Genomic DNA, 11,987 nt, shown 5'->3' with positions numbered 1-11,987 from the left:
AATCAAAAAACCAGAGCCAGAAATTGAGCTGTGGGGGAGGGGCAGGGAGGGGGGGGGGGGGAGGGGCAGGGGAGGGGGTAGAGCACCAACCTGGAGCAAAAATGCACAGCAACAGTGACCAGCCAAATCCCAGAATCAGCAAAAAAAAAAAAAGTCACAGCACAGACATAGTCGTGCAGGAAAAAAATGAACACATACATATGGATAATGACAAATTTCAGATGATGTTACTTTGGGATAAGAAGATAGAAAGTAGTACTATGGAAGGATACTTAGGGGCAGCAATTATAGTGCATAATTTTTCAAGCTTAAGGAAATATATTACTATACTGATTTTATGAACATGAAATACTTTGTAACTTAAAAAGAAAAGCTTTCCCCTGGTATGTTTCACTAACACAATGGAATTCCTGTCCCTGGAAGTCTCTCTAGAGGGTGGAAGAGTGGCCTTCTGAATGGGCTCCTTTGGGAGCCGGCTCAGCAGTAGTCTTTTCTGTTTTCTTTTCACTAGTGCTGTGAATTTCTAACACTGGCTGTGATATGACCTTCCGATCTATAACTCAAGGCTTCAGCTTGTCTCTACTTTTAATCTTAACAGAATACTCATTTTTGACAAGAAATCTATTCTAGTTCTCTTTCATTCTTCCCTCTTTACTGCTAAAAGCTCTAGCAATCATTAAAAAGAAAGCCATTATATATTTAAAGCTCACTCAACTCTGTAGTACATAGCCATGCTAAGAACTTGTATTTGTTTTGAATCAAAGACCAATGCAGAATGAGATATTAAAATTAAAGAAAGCACTGACTAGAGTTCAGCTCTCCATTAAATAGATCAATATTCCAAAATCTTTTAACATACTGAAGCTCTGTTTTGCTACCAACTATGCTTAGACAAAATTATGCTTTCTTAGTTAGGTCAGAGCTGAACTTTTTTTTAGAAATGTTGTTTCTTTGGGGCTAAAAGGAGACTAAAATGAAGATTTAAAAAAAAAACAACCAAAGTATCAACATACATATGTGTCAGGCATGTCAATGTGTATCACTGTAGTCTCAAAAAAAAGCAAAACTAGCAGTTTATGACCAGAAAACTAATTTTTTTGTCTATTCAGTGGCTTCAGGGAAAAGAGGGCAAGAGAAAACTGATCAAGACATAGTATTCTTGTTTAAAAAAAACAAACAGGAATTCCACCCAAATCTTTTCATTATGTTTTTCCTGCTTACACTCCAATCTAGCTTTAAATACTTCCTTAAAGTGTTCTAATATTTGTATTCTTTTTCAAAATTAAAAATAGGGTGTTTTGTTTTGTTTTTTTATCACATTTGGACACTTGCTACAGTCTTGCTTCATGGCAGTTAGCAGAATTCTGACTGTGCAAAGATTCAGACTACAATGGGGCAGAATGAAAATACAGGCCATCTCCAATATTCTGTCATCTTTAGGAATGTGTGCGTATGATCTACAGTTGGCAGCACCTCTTCAAATAGTTCCTTTTTCTCTTCCACAGTGACCAACACTGCCCAATCCCCACCAATACATGCTGAAAAGATACCGCTGTACCAAGTTATGGGGGCAGGAATGCAAGTAATAGAACCCAGAGCCTCATACATGCCGGACAAGAGCTCTGCATCTGAGCTACATCCCCAAACCTACTGAAATGATTTCTTAAAGTACTTTTTAACATAACAAGTCTACAATGTTTTCCCACTATTACTCTCAGCCATATATATATATATATATATTCCTGTTTGTTTCTGCATTGTGTGAATGCTTTAAGATTATCAGCATTGTGTAAATCAGCAGCCATCCTTCCCTCACATTTCTGTCATCTCCATCTCTGTAGTATCTCAGCACAGAAAACAAGATGAATAAGGCTGTATTTCCCCCAGTTTTGAAGGAACTAGACATAGTTGATAAGACAGTTTAACTCACTGACTCCCATCCATTCAACAGTGACTGAATGTCTGCTTTTAACACCCTACAAGACTCCATTCACAGAACTAGATGAACTTATGGGCCATAAGTACTATAAATACATGAATACCATGGGCGACTAACTTACTAAGGTTATCACACTGAGGAATCCAAAAGTAGAATTATAAAGGCAAAAAAAGCTGGCAGGCCACAAGTTAGAATTAACTTGCTTTACAATCCCATCTTATTTTAACACTCAAACCTTAACTGCTTGTCCCTTCTCCCAACTCTCCAACTCTCTGGGCTCCGCACATCCTTTACCTTGTCTATCACTCCTTCAATTGATTTGGATTAGAAAAAAAGAAAAGAGAAAGACAGACTAAAGGCATGATGAACTATTGAATTAATACAGGGAAAAAAACGGTTCAAGATGCCAAAAGTACTTTCAAAAACCTACCTTGAAAAGGGACTGAGGGCCATTATCTTCATTTTAAGCTCTTGACCTTTGTGAGAATATGATATGAGGTTTGTGATTTTATACAAGCCACCCCAAAATAAGTTACTTGTAGAGTAGTATATAAAAATGAAAAAAAGCCTGGTGCTGGTTCATGTGCATAATGTGTTGGTGCCATGTACATAATCCTAGCTCAGGAGGCTGAGATTTGAAGGATGACAATCCAAAGCCAGCCTACACATCAGTCTACTAGACTCCATGTCCAAAATAACCTACAAAAAACAAGGCTGGAGTGGTGGCTCAGTTGAGTAAGCAATCCAAGGCCAAGTTAAAACCCCATCGCCACAAAAAACAAACAAATAACATGCTTTACAATGAAAAGTCCTTTAGGTTTATTCAAGCTTACTTCCTTAACATACAAACTTGCTTAAGAGCAAAGAAGCTAAGTAACTTGTCAAGATCAAGGAGAAAGTTAATACAAAAGAGAGCAGAACTCAGATTCTTGACCCTTTTATATCATATGGCATCTAAACCTCTTTGATTACTTAATTTTGGTGGCTGTACACATACATATAGACAACTCACTCAGAACCTCTTCATTAATTTAACTCTCATAAATGAATAAAAATATTTTGTGGTGGCACAGTGATCCTTTGCCCATCAAGTTTTAAAAAGCTAACAAACAAGATTGTAAGCATAACCTCTTCTGGTAGAGCAGATTTTTGCAGTGCCTCTAAAAATTATTTTAGTTAGCAAAGTATAGATACCCACCTGTGTGTTACACTGCCTAAAGACTGCAGGATATATGTTTTCTAAACAAAGCAATCCAGTAAGGTACCTAGTTAACTACAATGCTAGAAAATCACTCCAAATTACTGTTATGTTTATACCTCTTCAGAAACTACAGTAGCAGGAGCAGTAAGAATGTCACATATTAAAGTTTCTAATGTGGAATGGAAGGTTACTAAAATTTTACTAAGAAAAAGGTTCGTGCTTAAGAATCCCTACCTAAAAAGACAAAAGATAGTGTTTGATTACATAGTAGAGTAACTGCAGAACCATAATGTACTGTATTTGTACCACATAAAAACAACAAACGCTTCAGATAGGTATGTTTTCCCTGATTTGAACATTATACACTGTATACATGTATCAAAGCATCACATGATACCTCATAAACTGGTGGAATTTTTATTCAAAATTTTTATTCAAAATTTTTTAAAGACATTAAAAAGATAAGAGCATTATCACATAATATTCAATGGTCCCTATGGAGAAATAAAAAACAAGTTAAGGTCATTAAAGAGCTCTTTTACAAAAATGATAAGTTTTTTAAAGAGAATGAATCCAAGGAAAATAAACATAATATTAAAAGCTTCTGCAGAAAGTTTTGGAAAGGTGTATATACAGAACATAATCTTCAATAAAGATGCTGAATACCTTTCACACTGTGAGTACCTTCCAAAACTGCTGTGCAAAATGGCCAGATTCTATGGGGAAGGGAGGAGGAGGTCGGTACATAACAATAAGGTGGACATTTGATTTTATATATAAATTTTTAAATCACTTAAAAATAAAGCACAACAGCACATTTTTTAAACAATATTACAGGCACAGAGAAAAGACAACAAAGAAGTATATTCAACATGACTATAAAAGGGAACACAAGCAGAAAGGGAGTGGGGAAGGGTGAACAAATGCAATCATGCTATTCAGTATACACTATGGAAAATGAACTATGCAACTTGTGAGCAGGGATGGGAGGGAGATACTGAGGGAAAGCAAAGGAAGGAATGACACTGTCCAAAAAAGAAATGTACTCATTACCTGACTTAGGAAATAGTAACCCCGGTCAATACCTTGATAATAAAAAAATTATATTTTTATTAAAAAAAAGAAACACATCAAAGACAAGAAATAAAGTTTCAGAATCTAAGTAATAAAGTTAGACTTTGAACTGAACTGCCCTTCCTTCTACCTGCCACTAGCTAAGAGATAAGAGCTTGGTGACTAAATGGATTATGAATTGTACTTCTGATCTCTTCCTGGTCCTTTCCTCTATGCCCTTTGCTATGCCCTCCTTGTTCAGCCTTCTCTTCCTCTCTGGCCTCTCCTATCCTCTCTACTCCCTCTACCCTGCACACACACACACACACACACACATATGCACGCACGCATGCATGCACACACACATGCATACACCGCTAACAGTATAAGGTACCAAAAGACACAGACTTGATCAAGTGATTCAAATTCTTCAGCAGTTTCTCTACTTATGAATGGTATTTCTTCAAACTGTTAGTTAAAGTTGAAAATTTTGAGGGGGTCCCCACCAGTATTTCTTAAATGAAACTGAATAGAAACCATATGTTTCATACATAGTAATATATATATATGCATATTGTTTCATAAAATTTTTCTTTAGTTTTTCCTGTGCTCAATGTGCATATATAATAGGTCATAACATAAAACATATTTCTATTGTCTGAGATAACAAATTCCTTCAAAATTCCTTTACCATCTTACAGTCCGGTCCTTCCCACATAGTACAAGGGTTAAGAGGCAGGCTCTGGAGCCAGATCATTTGTATTGATATGCCAGGTATGCTATGTGTTCCTGTGTGATCCTTACACACCATGTGTCACTTACCATCTAGGATCTTAGGCATATCAGTATATCAAGATGAGGTAACTCAGCAGTATTCACAATGTAGTGTAACATAAAAGTTAAAGAGCCATTATAAAGTGCTTGGTACATGGTATACTAGATAAATATTTATCTCCAACTATTCTTGTCTATATTCTAGTTATACTTGCTTCTCAAAATACTTCTTACTCCCTCATACTATCATGTTGGATCTTGGTGCTACCTGCAATGCCAACCATACTTTCCCAGACCCCTTGCACTGTACAGTTTCATGTTTCCGATGAGGGGAGAACTCCTGAAGCTTTCTGTACCATCAGGAAGTTTTAAATGGTCCTACTGAGCTTCCTTAAGAAAAATTTTTTAAAAAATTAAAAGAAGCAGTGCAATAACCAGTTATACTGTTTGTACAATGTCTCATAGCCTGACTGTGAACTCTTAGGACCACCAAAGGCATCTCTCTTTACCAGTGCCCAGCACAGTGTTTCACAAAAGAGTGAGTTCCATAAATTTTTCTGAATGGCTCCAGGTTATCTTAAATTTTTTAGGTCTTCATTTTCTATCTATACAATAGTAGTTATTTTTGCCTAAAGCTTGTTATGGAGCACACTAAAAATAATACAAACTATCCCATATAGAAGTAATACAATCAGTTTTACTGGGAGGTCTATTGGTCAAATTGAATTAGCAACATACCAAAGAGGTAAAGACCTAAGCTAATGTCTGGAGGGGAAGAAGATGATTTAGGAAATATAGTCAGGAGGAAAAACTTAGAAATCTCTTGTAAGAAAACTGCACTAGATGCTTAGAAAGGAACATGGCTCAGGAAGAAGGGGGGGCTGACTCACACTCAGCATGGCATAGCTTTAGTTCTAGGCTTAAATCCAAAACATCTGTCCTGCCCATCTCTGCATCTTTAGCACTAAAATAGTTCATGACACTTAGGAACAAATGAATCTACCTCATCCTCAATTTCCTCATCTATAAAACTGGGATAATAATACCTCTCATACAGTAAATGGTGAGAATGAAAGTAATAAATACCCTCAAACCTTAGATGCTTTCTTCTAAATCTACTTCTCTGCTTCTGGAGGGCAGGTAATTCAAGTTAATCTATTTGTTGTCTTGTTAGTTGACAAACTATCAGTCATACTAACTTTCTCTGAACTACAGTTTAAAGCAGACATTAATATTCTTATTAAACATCCTATAACACCATTTATAAAGCAAAAAGTAAGTTTTTAGGCTCTTATTACCTGTAAGGCAGAACTGTATATTTAGATATTTCCCCTGGACAGTTTCATGATTAAGGGACTCCTCTACAATTCTGTGGAGATTACTACAAGTACCCTCTAAACGATATAATGAACAATAAATAGCAAGCAAGAAAAAAATGCATAAAAGCAAAACTTTAGTGACAACACATGAAAAGGTAAATACTCCATTCTTCTGGATTAATACATAATCATTGTTATTTTTAAAACCTTTAAAAAAGGCTTATATTTTTTAAGAGAGGCCAAAATGTGATGTCACAGTACCCAGTCATTCCAGAACTGCATTAGAAGTTTAGCTTGAGCATGCTATTAGTTCCAGTTCGTGATGCAATTTACCAAGTTATATTTTTATCAACATAAAAGATTTAAACCTATACACAGTTTATGGGCCAATAATTCACTAAACATTAAAATTAATTTGCTTGATGTCAACTTCCATTTTTACACTGCCTCTGCAAGCATTTAACAAAGTACAGTAAAATAAATAAATGGATTACTCCCCATTTGTTTGCAACTTGAAGAGGACAGTTTTTTTTATCTATATTGGAGAATATTTATTCAAGACTGACTTTAGCTACATTAAGAATTTTCAACTATTTCCATACATTTCTTAACCAATCTTAATTGTTTAAAATGAAACAAAATTTTAGTTTAGTAGGAAAAGAACTAGGCAAGTAAAGCAGAAGATGTGCAACCCATTTTCAGCCCTGCATAAACTTGGTAGGCCACTATGAAAAAAGCCATTTGTTTCACCACTCTGGCACTCCTGCCTCCTCAATAGGTATATTTGATCTTTAAGGCAGAATTGTTTGAAATACATGTCTTCTGTGTTAATATCACAGCTTTCCTATTAACATGGTATTGTGGCAATTCCAATATATCCATGACCCCTGGTTTGGCATTAATCAGTCAAATTAAGAAAAAAAATTATGCTGACACTTTATGTTAAGAAGATAGCCTGAAATATTAAAAAGAGATTTTGATCTTAATCACAGAAAAACAAGCTGTAATTTTTAAGAAAATTTGGTGGAATACAAAGCCAGGCTGTAAAAACTAAAACAAAAACAAAAACCACAGAAACATCCTGGTGGATATTCAGATAATGGTGTCAATGAAGCACCTTGATCTCTGACAGGACACCTCATACATGTATGGCTGTTATATTATTGTCTTTGACTATCCCGCTTTTAGTGCTGCATTTTCTCTTCAGATTTCCTCTTGGGTCTTAGAACTTGCATAAAGCATAGAGTCCCTGGGGACTTAGGAAAGTTCAAATAATCAGAATTTGTTAGGTAGATACAAGTTCCTTCACTAAAATACTTTATGGATTTGAAAATCAGCAAGATTTTGTTATGAATAAAAGGATTACTATTTCCTTAACAACAAGAGAGCTCTATTCTAAACATCCTCAAAATCCAATTATTAGAATAGAACAACAGATTTTTGATTCTGATTCAAGCATATATTGATAGTAATCTGGGTAATTATCATACACTTGATCAGTACGGAGAGAAAGCTAGTAACCATTATAGAGCTAATCCAATAGTACCAATTCTTTACATCAATCCACATTGATGGTGGTACAATTCTCTACATCAATAAAGAGATAAACTGTAAACAAAGGGTATCACTGGTAGATACCAAACTTAAAATGATTACTCAAATTTGTCTGCCTGAGGAACAAGCTATTAAAGAAGGGGAGAAGGGGAGAACACCTAAATCCTTATCTCCCCAATAAGATAAGATGCCCTCAAATAAGGTTTAGAATACATGCCCAGTCATTGTCCTGTGTCCTGAAGATAACAAATCATGACTTCTTGGACCCACCTCCACTTATAAGAAATTTTAATCCCAGGCCTATTATTTGTCACAAACATAACAAGTTACTTCCCTTAGCTTCAATTAGGTCTATGAAGTAAGGACTTTTGATAGGACAGAATCTCTACACTTAGAGATAGATCTTAGACATTAAAGATGTAATTAGACATAATTAAGGCTGAAATTCAGCTACAACACTGCACAGAAGTTTAATATATACATATGTGTATGACATTCTGGGGCAGAATAAAGACTGACCTGAGTACAATAGAGTACTTGTGCTGGAAGAAATCTAGCGAAGGAAAAACAAGCCAGACTATGCAAAGGTAAATTAAAGAACAAGGTCTAGGGCTGGGAATGCAGCTCAGTGGGAGAGTGCTTAACTAGCATGCACGAAGCCCTGGGTTCAATTCCTCAGTACTACATAAAAAGAAAGTTTATGTGACAGAAGTAGCACTGTGGCTGAAGTGGTAAGAGTGCCAGTCTTGAGCAAAAGAAGCTCAGGACAGTGCCCAGGCTCTGAGTTCAAGCCCCAGGTCTGGCAAAAAAAAAAAAAAGAACAAGGCCTAGAACCCAGCCTGTAATCCCAGCATTAGGAAGACTGAGGTAGAAGAATGGTGAATTCCAGTCCAGTCTGAACTAAACAATGAGATTCTGTCACTAAAAAAATTTTTTAATTGGGGCTTAAAATATTAACTTATGTTAAAAGTTTCAGGTTAAGCTGAAACATTATCACTCCTTCCAAGGAAATGCAATGTGTAAGGAAGAACAGCCACAAAACTTAATAGCACAATGACACACTTAAGTGAGATTTAGTAATTCAGCACAGCCGTTGACCACGAGGAAATGGCCAACATTCAGGCTGTCATAATCAAGATGAGACAGTTTGATTTAGCAAAGGAATTACATAGCCCACAAGGAAAGCCAGTTTCTCCTGAAAGAATCATCCTTGTTAATAGTGGCTACCTACACTACACATACAGAAAGGCAGGCCACAAATATTTTACATTAGTTTTAATTACAGTCTCAAGCTAGAAAGTGTAGCTGGCTCATTACACAGAGAAGGAAACATTATATGATATGGTACTAAAGATACTGAAAAAGCACTTGCACATTTATTCTTATCCAATTGACAGCTGTTTTATAGCCAGGTGCACTGGTGCACACTAGTAGTTTCAGCTACTCAAGAGGCTGAAGTGGGAGGGCAGAAGGATCTCTTGAACCCAGAAGTTAGAGGTCAGCCAAAAAAAAAAATGTGAAAGATGTTAAGGAGGGAAGTTATATTCATAATTGGAACTGCACAACTGCATAATTATCATTTGTCTGAATTACTATACTGCTTTGTGCTTAATCTCCAAACTTGAAACTCATATATTTCAACAAAAAGATAACTCTTAGCCAAGGGTGGTGTCACACACCTGCAATCCAAACACTTGGGAGGTAGAAGACCTGAGTTCCAGATCAGCCTGGGCTGCACTGCAACAAACAAACAAAAATAACAACAACAATAAAATATGACTGGAGTAAACATTAAGCAGCACTTTAATTTGTCAAACCTACTACAGCTGAACAAAAGTTGGACTAGTGAGTCAGTCCAAGGCAGACTGCCATCTGCTGCACATACACAGGATGTCCCCAATGCAAGACGCAATGCTAGTGCCTTTCCTAGACCTTTAGAAGAACATCTATTCTTTTTGGCAAGTTTTTTGTTCTAGATGCACCCAACATGTGTACCTCAAATCACATCTCCTTACAGAATCTCAATCTAGAGTTCTGAAATACAGACAGACAATTAGTTGATTTTTATAAGGGAAAAGACAAGTGTAAAGGAGCGACTGCAGTTTACAATTAAAAAATAAAAAGGTGGGGTCCATAATATTTGAGAAGCACGAGAATCCTAAACTTACATACAGTCACCTCTCTCCCCTTCCTGGGCCTCAATTTCAGACATGAAATATCAAGAGTAAAATTTATAAAGATATCTTTCAAACTGAGCATTATGTGAAGAATCATAGAATATCAGATGGAGACACCTAGATGATAGCCTTAGATTAATTAAAAATTAAAAATTTACATATTTTAAATAATTCAACTTTTTTCAGAAGCTTAGAATGCTAAGTTCATTTTCAAGTCACTATTCCCATGACAACACTTCTGCCCTTCAGAAATAACATTTTAATTGTTTTCATTTACAAATTCAACACAGCACTTTTACCCACCCTAGAAGAGCACAGAAGAACACTTACATGAAGTATCCCCATAAGAAAGACACTCACAAATGCAGAGTGGCAAATACATGGAACACAAATGTTTTAGTGCTACATAAATACCACACCCAAACACTATTTAAAAAAAAAACCTGAAATCAGAAGACGATTCAAGAGAGACAACTTGGGAAGTCTTTAAATAGTTGGGGAATAGACTAGAGGACTGCTGTAAGACTTTAGGGTAGCCTTATGCTTTTAAGAGAACAACACATAAACGGTGGCTATGAAACATGCAGATCTGAACTGAACTATAGAAAAGCTCAGCTGTGACCCAAAAGCTTCAGCAAAGCAATATGTCAGTATGCCAAATGTGAAAAAGTACAATTTTCTCACAAGGCTGCGGATAGGGTCCAAAACAAACAACTAATAATAGCAATACTATCTTGCATTTGCAAAGCATCCTCTTCATCTCACTGTTGCTGCATGTTATCACAGGCTTCACAGTATCCTCTCTGAAACCCTCCATTCCTTTTAAAAGCTCTGTCATCAGAACAAGACAGGTGATGTGTGTGCCAAGGGCAGAAAGCACTAGTTTCTCCTATCAGATTGCCCACAGTGATCTACTTATTACCACACTACACAACTTGGCCCTAAGATATAAAACCTACACTCATTCTCTCAAGAGTTGGCCAGAAACCAATACATATGGGTCTCCAAAGTCCAAAGGATGGGAACCTACTGACTTGTTAGGTCAAGAAGTCCATGCCAAGTTGATATCTTGCAACTGAAAAGAAAAGAAAGAAAAGAAAAACCTGTCCTCCTCCTTCAGGCCCCATCCCATCATCCCTGCACCCACCCCAAGGCTGTCCAAACAGAAACTCCCTTCATTGCCAACCAATGAAACCCAGCAACAACTGGTTAATACGATCAACAAAATCTCTGCCTGGGAACAACTTGTCATAGTCACTTCTCCGGCGCCAGCTGCGCACCCTTCCTAGTTCAAGCTGGTAACATCAGCCCTCCGAAAAGACCACCGAGGGCCTTGAAGAGCTCGAGGGGCTGGAGCTTGCCTCCTGAAGCAATGCAGCATCCATCTGGAGGAAGCTGATCCCCGGCGCGCGCGCGCGTGCACACACACACACACACACACACACACACGCACGCACACACACTCACGCCGGGAAGTCAGAGACTATAGGGATAAAGTTTGATTTTTCCTTTTTGCTCATCCCCGCAGGGCCAAGGGGGCGCGAGGAAGCAGCCCCGCCGGGGGTCCTGGCTAGCTCTCAGGGGACGGTCCCCGACAGCGTGGCAATGCCACTCTCTCCTGTCACACACCAGCCAGCCAGCGCGGCAACTCGGGGACACCCCAACCCGCCGGCGGAGGAGGAGGGACGGGGACAACTCTCACGGGGTCAGTTCGGGAACATTTGGGGCCGAGCTGTTTGGGAAGAAGGGAGGGACTGCGCGCGGAGGCGGGTCCGGGAGGGGTTCAAGTCCCGTCCCTTCCCCGCCCCGGTGTCCCCAGTCCTGCGGGCACATCCCTGCCATCGCCCCTCCTCCTCCGCTGGGCTTCCACCCTCCCGCCCGCCCTTCCCGGTCGCCGCCGCAGGCGCCTGAAGGGCACGGCGGCTCCCCGGTGCCTGGCCACGTCGCCCGCCGCGGGGAGTTGAGGGAAC

The 11,987-nt window shown here is 38.2% G+C and overlaps 1 protein-coding gene across 1 annotated transcript in view; it reads right to left on the bottom strand.

The window, feature by feature from the left end:
* Mcu (mitochondrial calcium uniporter) overlaps positions 1 to 11,987 on the bottom strand; it is a 202,522-nt gene that overhangs the window by 190,103 nt on the left and 432 nt on the right. The window lies entirely within an intron of this gene.

The sequence above is a fragment of the Dipodomys ordii genome, unplaced genomic scaffold (genome assembly GCF_000151885.1).
Source record: "Dipodomys ordii isolate 6190 unplaced genomic scaffold, Dord_2.0 Scaffold86, whole genome shotgun sequence".
Lineage (NCBI taxonomy): Eukaryota > Metazoa > Chordata > Mammalia > Rodentia > Heteromyidae > Dipodomys > Dipodomys ordii.
The sequence above is the reverse complement of the archived record's forward strand: the minus strand, read 5'-3'. Positions and strand labels throughout refer to the sequence as shown.